At 36.3% G+C, this 22,533-nt stretch overlaps 1 long non-coding RNA gene across 1 annotated transcript in view; it reads left to right on the top strand.

The window, feature by feature from the left end:
* The window catches only part of LOC141585527 (uncharacterized), a 478,638-nt gene extending 459,821 nt beyond the window's left edge, over positions 1-18,817 (top strand). The window contains exon 3 of the long non-coding RNA XR_012519075.1: positions 18,647-18,817. This is a non-coding gene — a long non-coding RNA (uncharacterized LOC141585527). The remainder of the gene's footprint in view (positions 1-18,646) is intronic.
* Positions 18,818-22,533: the final 3,716 nt, after the last annotated feature.

A 22,533-nucleotide genomic window follows, 5' to 3' on the forward strand; every position in this document is an offset into this window, starting at 1 on the left:
TCTTTGTCTCTTTTGATCTTTGTTGCTTTAAAGTCTATTTTATCAGAGATGAGAATTGCAACTCCTGCCTTTTTTTGCTCTCCATTTGCTTGGTAGATCTTCCTCCATCCCTTTATTTTGAGCCTTTGTGTATCCTTGCATGTAAGATGGGTTTCCTGGATACAGCACACTGATGGGTTTTGGCTTTTTATCCAATTTGCCAGTCTGTGTCTTTTGGTTGGGGCATTTAGTCCATTGACATTTAGGGATAGTATTGTTATGTGTGAATTTGATGCTGTCATTTTGATGCTACCTGGCGTTTTGTTGGTTAGTTGATGCAGATTCTTGATTGTGTTGATGCTTTTTTACCATTTGGTGTGTTTTTGAAGTGGCTGGTACTGGTTGTTCCTTTACATGTGTAGAGCCTCTTTCAGGAGTTCTTGTAGAGCAGGTTTGGTGGTGATGAAATCTCTGAGTGCTTGCTTGTTCACAAAGGATTTTATTTTTCCTTCACTTATGAAGCTTAGTTTGGCTGGATAGGAGATTCTGGGTTGAAAGTTCTTTTCTTTGAGGATGTTGAATATTGGCCCCCAATCTCTTCTGGCTTGTAGGGTTTCTGCTGAGAGATCTGCTGTGAGTCTAATGGGCTTCCCTTTGTGGGTAACCCGACCTTTCTCTCTGGCTGCCCTTAGCATTTTCTCTTTCATTTCAACCCTGGTGAATCTGACGATTATGTGCCTTGGGGTTGCTCTTCTTGAGGAATATCTTTGTGGTGTTCTCTGTATTTCCTGTATTTGAATATTGGTCTGCCTTGCTAGGTTAGGGAAGTTTTCCTGGATAATATCCTGAAGAGTATTTTCCAGCTTGGATTCATTCTCTTCATCACATTCAGGTACACCTATCAGACGTAGATTAGGTCTTTTCACATAGTCCCACATTTCTTGAAGATTTTGTTCATTCCTTTTTGCGCTTTTTTCTCTGTTCTTGCCTTCTCTTTTTATTTCATTGAGTTGATCTTCAACCTCTGATATCCTTTCTTCTGCTTGGTCAATTCGGCTGTTGAAGCTTGTGCATGCTTCACGAAGTTCTCGTGTTGCGTTTTTCAGCTCCATCAATTCATTTATACTCCTCTCTATGCTGTCCATTCTCGTCAGCAGTTCGTCCAATCTTTTTTCAAGGTTCCTATTTTCTTTGCGATGGGTTAGAATGTGTTCTTTTAGCTCATTGTAGTTTCTTACTACCCACCTTCTGAAGTCTGATTCTGTCATTTCATCACCCTCCTTCTCCATCCGGTCTGGTTCCCTTGCTGGTGAGGAGTTGTGATCCCTTTTAGGAGGAGAGGTGTTCTGGTTTCGGGAGTTTTCATCCTTTTTGCGCTGGGTTCTTCCCATTTTTGTGGGTTTATCCACCTGTTGTCTGTCTCTGTCCCAGGGAGTTGGAGCTTTATGAGTTTCCCTTGCACTACTGCCTTTTTTGATTTTTCTTTCAGGTCGGACCCGCCCAGCTAGCAGCAGGCCTAGCCACTGCCTGCCCGCAGGGGCTTTGCTGAGCTGCGGTGGGCTCCACCCAGCTGCCCTGAGCTCTTCCCTGTAGTCCTTTTTATAAGGGCAATGGTGGCCCCGCCTCTGTTATGGTGGACTCTCTCTGTTGTGGCAGGTTGCCTCGGCAACGGCAGCCTGCCTCCATAGTGGTGGAGAATCTCAGTAATGGCGGAAACCCCTCCCCCACGGAGCCGGACCGTCCAGGTTCAGCTGTGCTTGGTTTGAAGGGCTCAACCCAGAGGGTTTCCAATTACTGTTTTTGTTTTCGTTGTTGTTGGGGGTGGAGGGGTGGGACCAACCGAGCCTGATCACCTGGCTCCCTGACTCAGAGTCTTTTCTTTTAAGTTGAACGACCCCGCGTTCTGGTCGCTTGTTGAAAAGGCGCCGGGATCTCCCGTGCTGGGACTCACGGAGATGGCTTGAACTGCGGCGCCGGCTCCTGGCGGATTTTTTCCCTAGGAATCTCCTGGCCTGACTCGCTATTTCAGATGAATGGGCTATTCTGCCGTCTCAGGGCTCTGCTCGCCAGCTAAGAGGGCTCCCAGACCATTGGCTTTTGTACGGAGAACCGCAGCAACAGGGAGTGGTCACAGCAGCCGCACAGGCGGAATCAGCCCCGCGGGGGCCAAAACAGCCGCACCGGCTGGGACTGTGACGCTGGCGACCCCTCTGCCTGGGTATCTCCTGGTCTGTGGGCAATAAGAGTTCGTCTGGAAATGCGGCGTCCACTCACCCTCTGCACTTTCACTGGGAGCTGAAGTCCTGAGCTGTTCTTAGGCGGCCATCTTCCTAGCATTCCCCAATATTTCATTTTTTATGGTCAAATTGTATTTTATTGTATAGATATACCATGTTTTGTGTATGCATTCATCAATAGATGAAAATTAAGCTGTATCACTAACTGGTTTTTGACTTCAATGCTGAATTCAATACTGGACAGATAGTCGCTTCAACAAAGGATGTTGAAGCTTTTAGTCTATTTGAGTTATTATAACCTGTTATGACAAAATGCCTTGGATGAGGTAATTTATAAACAATAGAACTTTATTGGTCACAGTTCTGGGGGCTAGGGAGTCCAAGATCAGGACAAGCAGACTCAGTGTCTGGTGAGGGCCCCTTCTTTACATTTGGTGCCTTCTGTTCCCTCACATAGCAGAAGGGCAAACAGGCTTCTTTTGATCTCCTTTTTAAGGACATTAACTTATGACAGTAGAGGCCTTATAACCTAATTACTTCCCAAAGGACTGTATCTTTTAACTGTTACCTTAGTGATTACGCTTCAACATATACATTTGGGGGAGTTGACATAAATATTCACATCATAGCAGTTACAGCCAAAATGATAAACTTCATTTTAAACCTCACACTGGATAAGAATGAACTCAAACAGATTAACTTATCGATTTAAATATTAAATGTGACTCTGTGAAACTTTTATAAGAAAACACAGAAGAAAAATCTTCAGGGCATAAAGCTTGCTGTAACGTTTTTAGACATGAAACTACCAGCATGATCTATGAAAGAAATACTTGGGAAACTGGACTTCCTCAAAATTAAATAGCTGTCTTTGCAAAGGACCCCTTAGGATAATAAAGATAAGAGACAGACTAGGAGAAAGTACTTGTAAACCAGGATTCATCTACAGTATGTATAAATTAGAATTTTCCAAAGCTATTATTAAAAAGCAATCTAATTAGATTATGAGCAACAGACAGGGACATTTCACTAAATAAGATATAGACTTGGCAAATAACCACATGAAAAGATGTTTAATTTCACTAGTCAATTTCTAGTTTAGACAATTGTTTCCTACAGTCTTTGAAGGTAAGAAAAACTAGACATAAGCTTAGAATTAAGCATACATGAACAGTCAAATTTACCGAAAGTATTTCTGAAACCACTGACATTTCCTTTTTTTCTGACTATTTAAGAAAGCATGCTGGCCTGGTGTGGTGGCTCTTGCCTGTAATCCCAGAAATTTGGGAGGCCAAGATGGACCGATCACTTGAGCCCAGTAGTTAGAAACCAGGTTGGACAACATGGTGAAACCCCATCTCTGCAAAACATATAAAAATTAGCTGGATGCGATGGGAGGAAAGGAGGTTGAGGCTGCGGTGAGCCATGATTGGTCACTGCAGTCAGCCTGGGCAACAGAGTGGGACCCTGTCAAGAAAAGAGAAGAAAAGAAAAGAAAAGGAAAAGAAAGAAGGAAAAAGTAAGAGAAAGAAAAGGAAGGAAAGAGAGAAAGAATGAAAGAAAGAACAAAAGAAAGAAAGAGAAAGAGAGGAAGGAAGGGAGGAAGGGAGGAGGAAAGGAAGAAAGAGAGAGGAAGGGAGGGAGGAAGAAAGGAAGAAAGAGAGAGGAAGGGAGGGAGGAAGAAAGGAAGAAAGAGAGAGGAGGGAGGGAGGAAGAAAGGAAAGAGAGAATGAAGAAGAAAGGATAAAAGAGAGAGAGGGAAGAAAAAGAAAACATGCTTACATTTGCCTTTTTTTTTTTTTTTTTTTTTTTTTTTTTTGAGACAGAGTTTTGCTCTGTCACCAGGTGCCAGGATGGAGTGCAGTGGTGAAATCTCGGCTCACTGCAACCTCCACTTCCTGGGTTCAAGCAATTTTCCTGCCTCAGCCTCCCGAGTAGCTGGAAACACAGGAGCACGCCACCAAGCCCAGCTAATTTTTATATCTTTTTAGTAGAGACAGTGTTTCACCATGTTGGCCAGGATGGTCTCGATTTCTTGCCCTAGTGATCTGCCCACCTTGGCCTCCCAAAGTGCTGGGATTGCAGGCGTGAGCCACTGTGCCTGGCCTACCATTTTTACAATTGATTTTTATAGATCTAGGGGCTAACAGATTAGTTTTAAAACACGGACATATTGTGTAGTGGTGAAGCCTTGGCTTTTAGTATACCCGACACCCAGATAGTGTACATTGTACTTAATAAGAAATTTTTCATCTTTTACTGTATGGGTTTATCTATGGAGAAGACATTTAAAAGCAAAATTTCATAGTGAACACAACTTGGTATAAACTAGTTCCAGTGGTTTCTGAGCCTGTGCCTCTGCAGTGTGTGTTTCCCACCTAGTGGTCCTGATTCATTTCTTCAAACGCTTTAGGAAATGTTAATTCACAAACCTAAAATTCCTTAGAGTAATAGGACATTTGGGAAGGATTTGCTTCTACCTAGAAGTTTGTCAGGCCTCTAGAGCTGCTTTTTTGGTTTTTGCATGTTTGTTTGTTTCTTTGTTTTCAAACATTTCTATCTTGAATAAATGTTTGAATAGCCAGTATCAAGTCTTTTACTCTGAGGTCAGCATCAAGAACCATCCATGTCACTGTCACTAGGGTTGACTGGCAACAACTATGACTAAGATTACCAAAATTCAGCAATGTTCCTATAGTTCCATTATAAATCAGGTCCCAACATGCCTTCCTGAAGGGACTTGGTCAGTACTGTTTCCAACATACGAAGTACAGTTATTTAGACAAAATTTATTTTTTTAATTTTTGACAAGATATTGCTTACCAATAAGATTACTAACTTAGATATAAAATGAAATAACTTATGCCCTACATAACTTATGTACAATAAAAAAGCCTAACTTTGGGGATTATCTTTTCCACCAGACAGAAGAAAAAAATCATGATTATCATTGTTTTGTTTTGCTTTCCTTTTTTGTTTTTACAAATCAACATCTAAATGTATAGGCTTCTAAAACATCTGGAATCAAATCAGTCATGCCCAGTGAAATGAACAAGCTTACATTCTTGAGAGGCTTACAATATTTGTTGGGCTTATTGGAAGCTCTGGCACAATATTAAATAGTCACATAATTATCATTTTGCCTTACTTGCAATTTACCTCGAGCACAGTCTCTAAATAGTATAAGTTTTCATGTTTTTAAAATTTATGTAAATCGCACCTCCCATGTATATCCTTGTGTCTCATTCTTCTGCTCTATATTGTGTTTGTGCCATCTACATTGTTGCTTAAACTCCATATTTTATTTCATTTGATTGCCATATTGTAATCTGTTCCATTGTACAGATATAATCTATTTCCCATTGTACTGATGAACAAGTTTAGGGTCTTTTCAATGCAAATTTTTATATACATATGTATTGTATGTATATTACTATTACTGCACAATAAATTACCACTCGTACCATAATATATTGGTTTAGAAACAAGCAACAAGGCCAGTGTTGACTCAAAGGGAGGGGCAGACATAAGGACATGAATAACAAGAGGTCGGCCTTTCTAGAGGCTGCCTAGAACTACATGTTATACTCATGTTTTAAATAAATGGAATCTCACTTTACAAATTGTCTCTGCAAGATTTAAGCCTGAATAATAGTTCTGCAGTAGGAATTTTGCTTAGCATTGAAGTCAATTTCTAATCCTCTTAAATATACTGCAAGTGTTATTGCCCTCATTTTACAATTTTAGGAAGTGTAGCTCAGCGGGGTTAAGTGATTTGCCTATGGAAATTCTACTTTGTGGGAGAACACATACAGCATGCTTCAAACCAAGCTATCAGCATGCTGTTTAAATATTATCATGGTAAGCATAGATGATAATAGATAATAAATATTGCTGTTGCCCATCTTAATTATGATGGTCATCCCCTATCTCTGCCAAATGTAAGATAAAATCAAATGGCTTTTCCCAAGACTTTATACTAAATGTATTTACAAGGGTAAAAAGTGACAATGTAGCTGCAATTCACATTGCCATGTATGAGTAATTCTATGACCTTTTGATTCTTTGAACTATCTGCTGAGAACCTGTAATTCAATAATATGTAGGTATTCCTAGCCAATATTACTGTAATTATATTATTTACTATAAAGAATAATGCTGCTAGTTTTGTGTAGCATGGGGCCAATCTAGGTGCAGACAGTGTTGGCAATAAATTTCATCAAACATTTAGACAGAAAAGTAAATCTTTTATCATTGTATTTTTTAAGTTAGAAGAGAGATGAAATCTTTTTGGTTTGCTTTTGTTTTCTGTTTTATCTTCTAGATGCTCTTCTTATATAGGTGTTCTTTGAGAGATCACATGGGACTCTGGAATTGACAACCATGTCCGGTATTACCCACCTTATTTTATTCCTGATGGAAAGCCACAAAAGATTGGATATAGATTCAATAACATATAAATCTATATACTGTAGAATATTTTTCCAGGTCTCAGCATCTCTTTCTTGAACAATTTTAACAACCTCCTAGCTGTAATCTTATTCCTCCAATTATTTACTCATTCAATGAATATTTATTATCCTCCAAGGTGCTTGCTTCTAAATATCTTTTTAAAATGCGTATTTGATCATGTCACTTATCTGCATGATTCTTTATCATCTTCAGGATGTAGTCCAGAGAGCATAACAGAAGGCTTTAGACCTACCTGTCCACCCCATCTGCTATTGTAAACATATAATGGTGGGGGCACACCAAACAACTTGTCTACCTCAACCACTCTAGCCCATTTTATTTCTCTATGTCTTTTATTGTCATACACTTTGGATTGTACCTTGTCAACACTTTTATTGTATTTTAAAGCTCAGATTAAAACCTTACTTCTTTTCTTTCCTTTCCTTTTTATTCACATGGGATTTTGTATGTAACTGTATTCAGACTTTTAAAATTGTTCAATTTTTGTAGATGTTTTAATGAATAAATATTCATGAGCAGATCACTGCCCAAAAGATTTAAATAGCAAACATAAGCCAGGACAATCACTGAGGTGATTTACTAGGACATCAATTAATAATGTTAAAGTTCTAAATGTCCTTACATAAATCACCCGGGCTCCAAAAAAGTTCTTTCTTGTACCTACTGTGTAACAACAGTGCAATTCCCTTTGACAAATGGAGCCGTTCACCTCAGACATCTACTATGATTAACAGTTCAATAGCATAAGAAGATCAAATTGGCAGATTGATGTTCTCAGATTTCAAATTCTCAGATTTCAAATTTTTGGGGCTATGGATATGGTTCTCTGATAAAAATATTCCTCTCTTAGGAAGTAGGCACCAGGAACTCTAAATTAACCAAGTTTATGGTTTTAGGAAAAGAAGCAAAAATTCTGTAAATGTATTATTAGATGAGTAGGGTCACTCCTATTTCAACCCTAAATATAAGTATGTATTCTTACTATATGGAAATTAACATGAATTTGTCACTCTTTTAAAGTATATTCCACATTATTTAAACAGAATCTCATTCTTGCATAGTGGTATTTCTCAGCTGGTACTAGAACTTTTCCTTTGGTAGGCCATTTCACCATTGTGGAAAGTCAGTTGCCTTTGGATGATGGGACACATGGTAGATCAATAAATGCCAAAAGTCTTAAGCTTCTTGTCTTCTTCCATTGTAAAATGATATCATCTACCATTGTGAAGTAGTGGAGGGTATTACTGAGTGTGATTTTGTGGCAGGAAGTAAGTCATTCTGTCAGTGTAAGATAGCTGATGGAAAAATCATCCACAAAGAAGACAAATTTGCATTCAGAATAGATATCTATTTCTATAAGGACAGATTGCTATTCTCTGCAGTATGGAAAAGGTCCAATGTAATCAACCTATCACTAGGTGACTGGCTGATTTCCCCTTTTCCCTCATCATTCCTGGGAACAATGCCATCTCAGTGCCTGGAGCCGACCTGTGTTATTGGCAATTTGGAGGCTCAGCAAGTGCAGCAGTCAGATCAGCTATGGTGGAGGGGGATTTCATGTTGTTGAACCTACATGAAGCCTTCATGGCTGCCAAAATGGACACTTTGTTCAAAAGTCCATTAATAAACATTGAGCCGACTGAAAAAGAAGTTTACTGACAATCCTCTGTGCACCTGGCTATTTCCAGCCTGAGCCACAGTGAATGGAACTCATAGCCTTTTTGTAGGGTGCAAATATATACTTATTCTATTTCCATTCTAAGAGAAACAGGCACATACTTCTTTATACTTCCCAGGCACTGATTTTCCAATCTTATTCAGTAACTATGGAGACTCAAATCAGGCTTATCTCCACAGATCTAGGATTTATATGATTACATAGATCAAATAAAATCTTAAAAGGCTACTTATTTTTGTTTCTATAGGTCCTGTGAAAAATTATTTGCTGTCATATATTCCTGAATGTTAAAAAACGTTGATTACTACTCTGTCCTTGTGGATTATTGCAGTCATGGCAGACACGTGGCCAAGAATAACTAAGTGCCACTGCGTGGCATTTGCCACTCCAGGATCATATTATTCTAGGTAAAATATGGAACCCCAAATTTATAATTATGAAAAGTAAGCCCCATTTATACCTAGACTGAAGCAACTACAGAAGACAACCAACCACCGTATTGGTTTAAGAAAGATGCTGGTATTCCCTTCATGAGAATTTTTCATAATGCCTTAGAAAATATGGTTTTCTCCAAACTCCCTGGGAGGTAGGTTCATTCCAACATTCCTATTGTCTTGTGCATTCTAATTTCTTTCTCTGTTTTATAGCAGAGACATTCCGAACTCTCAGTCTTGTTCAGTATTCTGAGAAAACATATAGATTCACTCCCAGGCCATGAGTCCCATGAGAAGGCTAAAAATATTATGAAACTTTAGCCTTAACCTGGGAAGAAGAAGAAAAGGAGGGAGGAGAAAAGGAGGAGGAGGAGGAGGAGGGAAACTAGTTGTTTTTAAAGGAGGAAACCTCTGTGAAACTTGTCAAAGGCAGGGGACCCCAGAAGCAGACAACAAGGTTAAGAATGAAGAGCTGGGGAAAGGAGGGAGATACGTCTTAAAGACAAGAGCCCTGCGAGAAAAAACAAACCCATACTCAGACCTAAGAAACCAGGTTCCAAGAAATAAGGAGCCAGGAACTGCCTGACTGTGGTGATCAAGAGAGGGCCTGTGAGACCACAGTGCAGAGTGGGCCTTCCTTGTGCTATGCTGTGGTCATGGGGTATACCCCCACCTTGCCCCTTTCATCTGAGTCTAAATATAATGGGGGTGTTGTGGAGGGAGTGACAAAAGAACCTCTCACTCACGATTCTCCAGGGTAAGGAAGCCCGGGTGAGAAGGCCTGGCCTCAGGGAAACAATAAAATTTCCTTTGTCAGGACCTTTCCAGCTTCTTCCCAAAAGCCATCCACCTTGCCAGCTGCAAAAGCCCATGTGCAGAGGACGGCTGTGAACCAGCACACCTGAGATCCCATCTGCCACCCTGCCCCCAGTTCTGATCTGAGGCTGCTGTGTCTCAGACAGACTTTAGCTGGGTTCTGCTCTGCTCTTCTACCTTCTTCCTGTTTGGCTTCCCAACTTTGAGGGAAGAACCAAATTTCTCAGCTTCTTGCCCAGCCTCAACATCTGCCCTCTACTGTGCTGTGTGTCAGGCCTGGCTAGCAGGAGGAAACCATAACAACAATAACAAACTTAGGCATGTAAGTCACTTTGGTACAGGAAGCAATAGAGGGTAGCACATGTGGGCCCAGAGGTGAAAGAGCATCCTGTTGTAAAATACCTGCCCTGGGTATGATCATTAAAATGTCTTCATGCAATACGGTATATGGCTAGTTTTCTATATGATGTAGGGGGATTGCTTCTGTTGGCAAAGGAGATTGAGGAGGATTTGCAGTTCAACATTTTCAATGTCAGTTATATCTGTTGAAATGTTCCCATCTTAAAAATCAGGGTCACCATTTATTCCTAATTAATATCTTAACTTTAGCATAAGACCCTAAGCAAAGGCAGTGGATACACACACCCACACGCACACACACACACATTCAGTATGTGTGCAAGAGAGGGATTCTGAACAAGAGAAAGAGACTGAACATCAATTAATAATAATGCACAGTATATTACTGTCAACTTAATCTTTTCATAGTGAGAAGAGTAGAAGGGTGCTTCGATTTATAATAAAGAAACTGGGAAGGGCAACCTTTTCAAAGAGTGGAAGATGGAATCAGAAGTGGTTTGTGTTATCAGGGAAATGGTCTTGTAAGAAGTTAATGACTAATTGCATATATTATATGCCCCTTTCCTATGTTTTACTCCAGAGAGAGATTTTTGCTGGTTATGAACATGAATCTGTATTTCATATCTATGTCGCAAACAAGTCTCCACATCTGTCACATGTCAAACTCTTATGGTAATTTCTACAATTCATATGATACGTGTGAAGTCAATCCTGTCACCACTTTTTTACTTTGGGATTCTGCATCTTAAAATACTTTGCTATCACCAAGTTACATGTATATTATGCCCTAAAATATTTTAAAACTACCATATATTCACACAATGTTACTTTTATTTGTACCTACTCTTTAATCTGTATCTACCTACCTATCTGTCATCTGTCTACTTCTCTTTATTGGCTTATGTGAGCAGATTAGGTCTAACTTCATGTCAACACTATTTATTGACTTCCCTGTATTTTTGATAATAATTTGAAATTTCACTTTTATAATAAGTTAAATTTCTATAAACTATTGGGCCTCATCTGAAATCAGTTATGTTCTATGTATCTGTTTTTTTTTTTTTTAATTTTCACTAATACTTTCAGTTACTATATACAATTATAGTATGTTTTAAATCCTGAAAGGTCAACCTTATATCTTACGTTTTTATCATGATAGAAGTATGCTTTTTGACATCTCCTAGATAAAGTATCTCAGGATGTTGTTGATTTTTTAACATTTTATTGTGACTTTGAAGTAAATTGAATATTAAAATTTATTTAGGGGATAATTGAACATCCCTAACTGTATCCTAAACCTAACTCTAACCCTAAATAACAGTAGTGACTATTTGCAACCAGAAATATGGTATGTCTTTCTATTTATGCTGATCTCTTTCACTAAAGAGTCCTTGCTTTTATGACAGACCCTTCATATTTATAATTAAATCATTCCCGAATTGGCCAAGGTTTTAGTTTTACTTTGAATGGCTCATCTTTCCAGTTAAATTTTCTAATTTAGCTGGCATCCAGGAAAGATTTGATTCATTTATGTTGGCCTTTTGGTTTCCACCTACATTCCTAAATGAGTATATTTTATATGCAGAAAATCAAATTAATTGAAATAACTGACATCTTCTTTCTTCTTCTCCAGTGTTTAACACTATTTATTTATTTTGCTATTTTCTATTTACTATACACTCCATTGCAATTAAAAAGGTAATTGTAATAGGAGTCTTTGTTACATTTTTCCTCATTTGATTTTGGTCAGAATGTATACTCTTTAATATTTATCTATCTACCTATCTGTTATTTCACATTAAATTTTTATTTTATTAAATTTCTGGTATAAAATGCTTTTGATATTAGGGAATATATAAAATTTCCCTTTTTACCTAGTAATATAAATTTTGGCTACATATGTCAAATGTTTTATTTCTTCTGGCCTTTGATTGAATCATCATATGCTTCAATTTCTCTGAATCCATTAAAGTATTAGAATAGCGTAATATTTGCTGAAATTAAACTACCTTTGCATTCCTAAAATAAATCCTGCTTGATATAGTAATCCTTAGATACAGTTATAGATTTGTTGATTAGAGGTTTATTTAGGTTTTTTATTCTGTTCATGTCTGTGTTTAACTTATATGTTTGAGTTTTTGTGTTATCATTGTAATAATTTGGCATCAGGTTAGGATAGACATATAAAACAAATTGGAAGGGCTTTCATTGTATTTTAGGACTTGCAACACTTTATAAAGTGGTGATATTGTATATGTTCAGGCACAGATTTGCAAAACAATATATAACAAGTACTCTTTGCCCAGAATCATGTTAGGCTGTGTGATGAACAAATATAATATCTTAAAGGAAAACAGTGATGCTACTATTACATCCAATATTAGAGATAAGTCAATTGAGGAATGCAAAAGATCTGTTATTCATAGAGATTACACATAACAGACTTATACAGATTAGAAATTAGATACCCAAATTGCCACCTCAAGCGTTCTTTACACCTATCCAAATTTCCATTTACACCTACCCAAAGAAGTTATTTTTCAAAAATATAAAAATTCATTCATAATCTATAATGCAAAAGACACAGTGTAAAGAATAATAACTAAATTATTATTGATGTATCCATCACGTGTATAAGACATGGGATATTGACTCTGAAAGTCTCTTTGTGTTCCTCTTTTATGTCTTCCCATCTTCTCTCCAGAGGTAATTATCTTCCTGAATTTGTAGTTAATTAGTCTTATAATTAATCTTATACTTTACAATTTTGTGTTTAAAAAACACTTATCAACTTGTTTGTCAGTTTTGTCTTTTGTGTTAATGGAGTCAAGAAGTAGGTTTCTTGTCTCCCCTCCCCCACCCCACTTTGTTTTTAATACTGCTCAGCGATTTATTGTACCACAGTTTATTAATCCATTCTTCTATTGATAACCACTTGGATGTTAATGATTCTTTGCTATGAAAAACAATATCATTCTGAATATTCTTATACATGTCTCCTGGTGCACACATGAGAACTTTGTCTTGGAGTTTTATTGCTAAGTTATTACATAAGAACATTACTACATTTGCTAGGTGATGCCGAACTATTTTCCCAAGTAGTTGTACCTGTTGATATTACAGCAGAACATTAGGGTTTGGACTACTTCACATTCTTGCTAATGCTTGAATTTTAAAATTGTAGCAGTTTAATCTATTTAACCTGTAACAATTGCTGGATATAAAACTTCTTTAGAAAGTTTTCACTTCCCTAATGATATTGAACATTTTTCCACATATATGTTGTGGAACTTTTTTTTGGACAATTGTCATTCCTTTTTTGAGAATTATCCATTTTTGTCTTCAGATAATTTGTTTTATTGATATATGGGATTATTTATATATTCTAAAGGCTAAGTCTTTGTGATTTTTTTGTTTGAAATGATTTATCTTGATTAAAGTCATTTTTATCATTTTCTCTATATGTTCTTCTTCTTATAATTTATATTGGTATTGTTGTTATGTCTGGATATTATGTATAAAAGGGCCAGACCTGAGGTCCATTCTATTTCCCCACAGACACTACACACTCTTTCTACTATCAGACACACACAATAGAAGCTGATCATCTCAATCCAACAAAAAAATATACCTTTGTTGAGCTGGGTGGCAGCTTATTTATTCAAGTCACTTTTAGTTACAAATGTTTTGAGGGCAAGATGCACCCTGTACTTATTTTAGGCCCTTCCTTCTTTCTTGTAAGATTCATGAGATTTTAGGAGATTCCCCACCTTCACAATTAAACACCCCAGCTTCCCTCAGAACCTCAGTATTCATCAAAAATCTCAGGGCAAAAACGAGGAAAGAGATTGCTTGTGATTTGAGAATCTCCTGGGATTTAAATCCATTTCTACTGACATGGCAACGAAAAGCTCTAGTCTGTTGCTGTTTCCCCTGAACAGCCTTTTTGCCTGTCAGAGCACCAAGCGTCATATTTAATTTCCTACTCACCATTGACTCTACTTGCCTATCCCAGTTTAGGGACTGATGTCTTTACACAGGCCATGAGCTCCACAGCTCAACGCATGTTAGGACTAATGAACAAAGGAAACCAAAGGAAGTGATGTTATATCCACAGGGTGTTATATTCCCGATTCTAATCTGTAAAGTCGAATCATAAAATCACTGTAATCACGATTCTCTTCACATCTATGGTAAAAAGTCCATTTTTGCACAGACAGATATAAAATTTTCTAGCTTCCAGACCCTGAAGCTGGCTGAAGGTCTTTAATGCTGCTGACAAAACTTAGGTAACTGAGTGAGAGGAGAAAAGGACATGAAGAAACTAAGTGCTTGCTCTGCCTGTTCTGGATCAATTCTTACGGCAGGGCTCGTATTTGAGCTTCTCAAAATTATTCTGCATAAGGAGAGCCTCTGGCTTTCCTTCCACTTCTTTTCACTCCACAATAATATCTTGGAGAAAACAGGACGCTACATGAGTTAATAATGGTAGCCTCATACTTCCACACATTTAAAGCCTGTACTTAATAAAACATTTTTATGTGGGGCTCTTTGCACTGACAGCGAGTGTGTGAATGTGCATGTTTGCCAAAACACAGTAGAAGTTTGTAACGTTCTATATATTTTTCCTTTGGTCAAGTTGTAAAATGCCATTGGTTTATGAAAAGTCTCAGGATTATATGCAATAAAATTGCATTAATTGGAATATGTAAACCATTTGAAAGTAATAACAGGTACATAACTACACAGAACCACATGAAGGCAGCAGGAAAAAAAATCATATGTGTTTACTGCACCCTCTGGAGATGGCTGAATTTTAAAATGTTTTATACTTCTTTGGAAAAAAAAAATCCATGCTCTATTACCCACCACCATACATAAAACACCAGTATTCTTTTGAGACTAAGAGAATATAGGTATTTATTCAGCTCACAAAGCTACAAAGGTAGAATTGTGCTTACAGTACATACAAAAAATCTAAATTGAAGTCCTCAGTAGGATTTCTTGAGGACATTAAAAATGCTGTAATTGATTAATCCAGTAGATCTGAGAGTATTGTGGGGTCACAGTTTGGTTATTTGTTATTTATGCTTAAACATATGTACATGAATGTAAGATTTGTATGTATATGAAGTTTGAAATGTCACCACATACATAAAAACTATAAGTCAAGTCCTAATTTTTCTGATGGGACAATGGACTCCCCTAGAACTGTCATGAGTTTTCTCAGGTTCTGTGATAGGGAGAGTTATGTTGACAGTCTTCATATCTGTCATATGTCACTCTCTTATGGTAATTTCTACAATTCATATGGTATGTGTGAAGTCAATTCTGTCACCACTTTACTTTCCTACTATGGGATTCTGCATCTTGGGGAATGCTAACCTATTTCCCTGAAATAATAGTGTGCTTTATTATTTCTCATATGCATTTATTATTTTTTTCAGAAAATGTAATTAAATATGTGTATGAGAAAGATGATGGAATTTGTTTATTAGGAGGTTCAATATATAGAACTACAACCCAGGTTTGGAGAGCTGAAGGAGTAAAAGAGAACACTGAAATACCTCAAACTAATAATTGGTTAGAGAACACGAGGGGCAGAGATGGGTTAGCAAACCTGGGAGTTCACTGGAGTGACCGATTGGATTTGGTGCCCACAACTCTCAAGACCTGGCCTCATCTGACACCCCTGATGAGGCAAGGGGTGACCATGAAAGGGTTCCATAGTTGATGCTCAGGTCTCTGAGGAGACAGTGTCTTCTTAATGCCATTGAGCACCTCTAGAGGTTCTGGTGAGGCTCGTTTTAAAAGTTCTGCAAGGAAATGAGGTCTGGAGCCAACCAGAATTCTTCAGTTTCTCCAGACTCCAGCCAGACTGCCTCAAGGAAATGACTGTACCATTAGCTGATCACTTCTTGACTGTTTTCTATTAATTGGAATACAGCACAATCATATGTAACTTCTTATATGCATGCAATAAAGTATATAACTATGTCTTACTCATCCTGTACCTATGCTGTAATCCTTCAGCCCACACTAAATATCGTAAACACACGATACAATTTCACAATCATTATTGCCAGCTCAACACAGCTTTAACAAGTTTACTATTCTTTCATAAATATGTGTTTTTGAGAATAATAATTCAAATAAAATTATGTTATAAAATAGTATTTCAATAGAGTAAAATAATTTTTTAGAAAAGTAGAAATACTTTTAGTCACATAATCGAACACAAACGCAGCAGCGTCACTTTTATTTTTGTTGGTAGTGTGTTTTTATTTTTCCTTTCAAATTCAAAGAACTTCTTAGGCCCATTTTATGTATTTTATTATGAAATTAGTCATATTTGGTGTATTTTAAATAATTGTATAAGTAATATTTTTAATTGTAATTGTAAACATTAACAGTGATTGAAAAATATTAATCAGGAAATGATCTCCAGAAATGCCACATGCCTGGTACAACCACCATTAATATTTTTGTGCCAATTCTCTCATGTATCTCTTTGGGGAAATAAGCTTATTTACATATACTCATGAATATAGAATCTTTTTAAGTGTATTTTTGTGTGTGTGGAAGTGGCTAACCTTAACCTTTGCCATTCATCCATGACGTCCCTTCTTCCTGTAACTAATAGTAACCTGGTGTATAGCCATACTCAATTCTTTCACAGTTGTGTAATAATATACTGACTTATCCAGGGATTTTCTCATTGTTTTGTTACAATCATATACTTCTATGTACTACTTCTACAAATCTACAGCTAGTTTAGAACCATAAAACAATTTATTCCACCATTTCCTTAGCAAAAGAAAATTGCACATCTTGTTTTTTATCCTTCTCTCTATATTAAATGTATTTTATATTATTTTTGCTCTGTACACTTTGTTTTTGAGGCCTAGATTTTATGGATGAGATTCCAGGATTTTAAAGATAGGTACATTCTTAATTTTAATAGATGTTGCCAGATAGCTTTCTCAAATGTCTATATCAATTGTTTCCCCTCCAACAGGGTATAGAGAACACGGTTTTCCAATCACTTTCAATGGTAGATGCTATCACTTTTAATATTTGTGGATTAGATGGGTTTAACTGCTATTTCAGTATTGTTTTAATTTTCATTTCCTTTTTCACTTGTGGGATTAAACATTTTTGTAAATATTTACTAACCACTGAATTTTCTCCTTTTTTTTGAAATGTAAATTCACATCTTCTCTTTTGCATTAAATTTTTATCAATTTAGGACAAATTTGTTAGAATACTTTCTATATGATAGACATTAATTTTATCTTGTTTCAAGTATTGTTACCAACCCAATGTCTGTCTATTGAAATTGTCCATGGTCTTTACTTACCTACTTATCTATCTAGATATCTGTATCCATGCATATATGACTATATAACTGTAAACACACATATACACACACAGTTTTATTTAAACTTATACTTTATTTTAGAGCAGATACAAGTTTACAGAAAATTAAAGTGTTCCTATATATTCCTTCTCCCTTTCTATATATTCCTTTCTCTTTCTCACTTTCTTATTTTCATCTGTTATTTACATATTGCATTGATGTGATTGATATGTTTGTTACAGTTGGAAAACAAATACTGACACATTAATTAAAGTCTACGGCTTACATTAAGGTTCACTATCATGTTGTATTTTCTATGGGTTTTGACAAATGCATGATGTCATGTATCCACTATTAATTACATCAGCATGTAGAATAGTCTCACTGTCCTAAAAATTGCCTATGTTTGACCTACTCATCCCTCCCTTCAGCTTCTGATTCTGACCCCCAGCACTCCTACCAATCTGGGACAACCATGGTCTTTTACCGTCCCATGAGTTTGCTTTTTCCAGAATGTTGTAATTGTAATCATATAGTATAGAATCTTTTCAAACTGGCTTTTTTACACTTAAGTTCATTCACCTGCTCAAACACATTAACTAATTCATCAAAAGGCATTTAAATTTCCTCCATCTTTTTATGGCTTGATAACTCATTTCTTTTTATTACTAAATAACATTACATGAATGTACCATAGTTTGATTATCCATTCACATATTGAATGACATATTGGATGCCTCTAATTTTTGCCCATTATGAATAAGGCTGCTCTAAATATTCAGGTGTGGATTTTTGAACCAAAATGTAAATTACTCCTAGTAAAAGAAGTTGGTGAACCACTACACCATATCTACTCTCTCTGCCTCCACTTCATGTTGCCAAAACTGTATATTCTATTCAGTAGCTGCCGTGATTTTTAAAACTGCAAGTGAGTTTATGTGTTCCCATGATCAAATATGTTGTTGCCATCATACTTGTAATATAAACTAAGACTAAATTACTATTACCCTCAAGACTCTACTTGATCTAAGTTTGAAATTCTTCTTACAACTCATCATCTATCACTGAAGGGGAGACATTATCTAAAACATGTTATCAAGCAAAAAGCTCATATTCAAAAATGCATGAAGGACTCCTACAATGCAATATAAATAAAAACATTCATTAGATAAAAAAATGATAAAATATTTTTAAGGCTCTTCAGAAAAAAGTTATATTTATCCAAATAATAAAAATAAAGAAAATAATACTTTTTCTTTCTTTCTCCCTCCCTCCCTCCCTGCCTTCCTTCCTTTCTTCCTTTTTCAAGACGGAGTCTCACTCTTGCCATCCAGGCTGCACTTCAGCATGATCTTGGCTTACTGCAACCTCTGCCTCCCAGATTCCAGCAATTCTCCTGCCTCAGCCTCCTGAGTAGCTGGGATTACCAGTGCCTGCTACCATGCCCAGGTAATTTTTTTGATAATTTTAGTAGAGATGGGGTTTCACCATTCTCTATTTATATATGTATATTTATTTATTGCACTTTATATATATTGCACTTTAGGTTCTGGGGTACATGTGCAGATCCTGCAGAATTGTTGCATAGGTACATACATGGTATTGTGGTTTGCTGCCTCCATCTCCTCATCACTTATATCTGGCATTTCTCCCTATGTTATCTCTCCCCAACCTCCCTACCCGCTGCCGTCCCTCTCCTATTTCCTCACAACAGACCCCAGTGTGTCATGCTCCTCTCCCTGTGTCCATGTGTTCTCATTGTTCAACATCTGCCTATGAGTGAGAACATGCAGTGTTTGATTTTCTATTCTTGTGCCAGTTTGCTGAGAATTATGGTTTCTAGATTCATCCATGTTCCTACAAAGAACACAAACTCATAGTTTTTTATGGCTGCATAGTATTCCATGGTGTATGTGTGCCACACTTTCCCTGTCCAGTCTATCATCAATGGCATTTGGGTTGGTTCTAGGTCTTTGCTATTGTAAACAGTGCCGCAGTGAACATTCGTGTGCTTGTGTCCTTGTAATAGAACAATTTATAATCTTTTGGATGTATACCCAGTAATGGGATTGCTGGGTCAATGGAATTTCTATTTCTAGGTTCTTGAATAGCCACACTGTCTTCCACAATGGTTGAACTAATTTACACTCCCACCAACAGTGTAAAAGTGTTCCTATTTCTCCACATCCTCTCCAGCATCTGTTGTTTCCAGATTTTTTAATGATTGCCATTCTAACTGGCGTGAGATGGCAGCTCAATATGGTTTTGATTTGCATTTCTCTAATGACCAGTGATGATGAACATTTTTTCATATGTTTGTTGGCCTCATATATGTCTTCTTTTGAAAAGTTTCTGTTCATATCCCTTGCCCACTTTTGAATGGGTTTGTTGGTTTTCTTTCTTGTAAATCTGTTTTAGTTCTCTGTAGATTCTGGATATTAGCGATTTGTCAGATGGGTAGATTGCAAAAATTTTTTCCTGTTCTGTTGGTTGCCAGTTCACTCTAATGATTGTTTCTTTTGCTGTGCAGAAGCTGTGGGTTTAATTTGATCCCAACTGTCTATTTTGGCTTTTGTTGCCAATGCTTTTGGTGTTTTAGTTGTGAAGTCCTTGCCTACGTTTATGTCCTGAATGGTTTTGCCTAGGCTTTCTTCCAGGGTTTTTATGGTGTTAGGTCTGGTGTTTAAGTCTTTAATCCATCTGGAGTTAATTTTAGTGTAAGGTGTCAGGAAGGGGTCTGCTTTCTGCACGTGGCTAGCCAGTTTTCCCAACACCATTTATTAAACAGGGAATCCTTTTCCCATTGCTTGTTTTTGGCAGGTTTGTTAAAGATCAGATGTTTATAGATGTGTGGTGTTTCCTCCGAAGCCTCTGTTGTGTTCTATTGGTTTATATCTCTGTTTTCGTATCAGTATCATGCTGTTTTGATTACTGTAGCCTTGTAGTATAGTTTGAAGTCTGGTAGTGTGATGCCTCCAGCTTTGTTCTTTTTGCTTAGGATTGTCTTGGCTATGCGGGCTCTCTTTTGGTTCCATATGAAGTTCAAGGTGGTTTTTTTTTTCCAGTTCTGTGAAGAAGGTCATAGGTAGCTTGATGAGGATAGCGTTGAATCTATAAATTACTTTGGGCAGTATGGCCATTTTCACAATATTGATTCTTAATAACCATGAGCATGAAATGTTTTTCATGTGTTTGTGTCCTCCTTTATTTTCTTGAGCAGTGGTTTGCAGTTCTCCTTGAAGATGTCCTTTGCATCTTTTGTTAGTTGTATTCGTTGGTATTTTGGCAATTGTGAATGGCAGTTCATTCTTGATTTGGCTCTCTTTTAGTCCATTATTGGCATATAGGAATGCTTGTGATTTCTGTTCTGTTTTTTAAAAATAGGAGTTTAAATAAAAACAAGATAGATCCTCATACCAACCAGAAAGTCTAACATAAAAATAGTGACCACACCAAGTTTTCATGAGAAAATGGAACATCAGAACCCTTATATACTGCTTGCAAGAATATAAATTAGCACAACTACTTAAAATTTATGTATTGTTTATTAAATTTGGACACATCAATGCTCTAAAAGCCAATGTTTCCACATCTATGTATATTTCTAAAAAATTATGTATCACATATACATATACATATGTGTGTTTATGCACCAAAATGTTTGTGAAAGAATAATTTTATTGGTATAGAATGAATAAATACATTGTAGTATATTCATTCATTCTATGGAATACTATACAACAATAAAAATAAACTAAAGCTAAATATGACAACATGGATAGATTTTCTCTAATATAATGTTAAGCAAATGAATCCATAAACAGAGGACTACAGATAGCCTATTTTCATTTTTTTAAAGTTCAAGAACAAGCAAAGCTTAGGTATAAATAGTGGTGCAAGATAGATAGGAAAATGTAGGTAAAAATTAGAGGGGTTACAAGAAGGATTCTGGGATATAAGTAATGTTCTTTCTTGAATTGAGTGATGTTTTATTGGTATATTCATCTTATGATAGTTTATCAAACTTTACAATTACAGTTTTACGTACATATATGTAATAAAAAGTTAAAAAACTAAATTAGGAGAAAATCAATGTAATCATCAAAATCTAACCCATCAACAAATAAAATGTCAAAAGTATTCTAAAGACAGTAATTTTAAATATATGAACTGTAAATAAGTCACATATATTCATGTGTTGCTTTCCTTTTATTTTTAATACTTGTTAATTTGTATATAATAATTGTATATTATATTGTATAATTTGCTGAATAGATGGCTAACCACAGATACACTTTTTACACTATTACTTCTTTTCAATATTAAAAGTGGTTGTCATTAATGATTTCTCACTTTCTGAAGCTTTGGTGAAATTTTTGGAAGGTATTGTTGTAGAATTAAGGTATTTATAGTAATTAGATATTTGTATTTCTTTTCAAACACATGGTCTCATTTGTATTTTTAAATCTCTGATTTTTTTTGGTCTTGATTATTTCTGATTACAATATTTTTTCCACCAAATTGTTAAAAGGATTAAAAAAAAAAAAAAGAAGCATTCTAAAGTGCCTGATATATACTATTCAAAGGAGCTTAAATACCTTTTTATACTTGCCCATCTCATTCTTGACAGGAAAAATAGTACTTAAAAACCACATGGCCAGGATATTGGGCTGTATTTTAATTTTAATCAAAATTCAATAATCTGTAGCTTGAATTATTCCACACAACTACATACATCTGCACAAAATACCTGAGATCAAAACGGAAAGAAAATGGGCTTTTAGAACATTTATTGTTACAAGGAACTTAAATTACAAGTAGGCTAAAAATAACCATTCTTTGTAACCATCAAAAACCAACACATCAAATCAATATGCCATTTCAAGCCTCCTTTAAAAAAAGTGTTAAATGAAGTTCAGAAATTCCGTATTTATGACAACATTGACAACAGCAATTGGTCACTAAATCTCAAACAGCAAATGATTATAAGTAGATGCTGATTTCAAAGAGACCTATTTTGGTCTCCACAATGTATTTAAAGCCACAGGGAAATATTTCTTGTATCAAGTTTGTTTTGCAAAAGGCCTTTATTTCTACCATTTCTTGGGCTTTGGGGAGCAAGTCTCATTTTAAAATCCAAGTCAGCAACTCAGCAAAAGGCAAGATGTCAGCAGTTCCTGATACACCTGAAGAAGA

The sequence above is a fragment of the Saimiri boliviensis genome, chromosome 9, assembly GCF_048565385.1.
Source record: "Saimiri boliviensis isolate mSaiBol1 chromosome 9, mSaiBol1.pri, whole genome shotgun sequence".
NCBI classification, from domain to species: Eukaryota; Metazoa; Chordata; class Mammalia; order Primates; family Cebidae; genus Saimiri; species Saimiri boliviensis.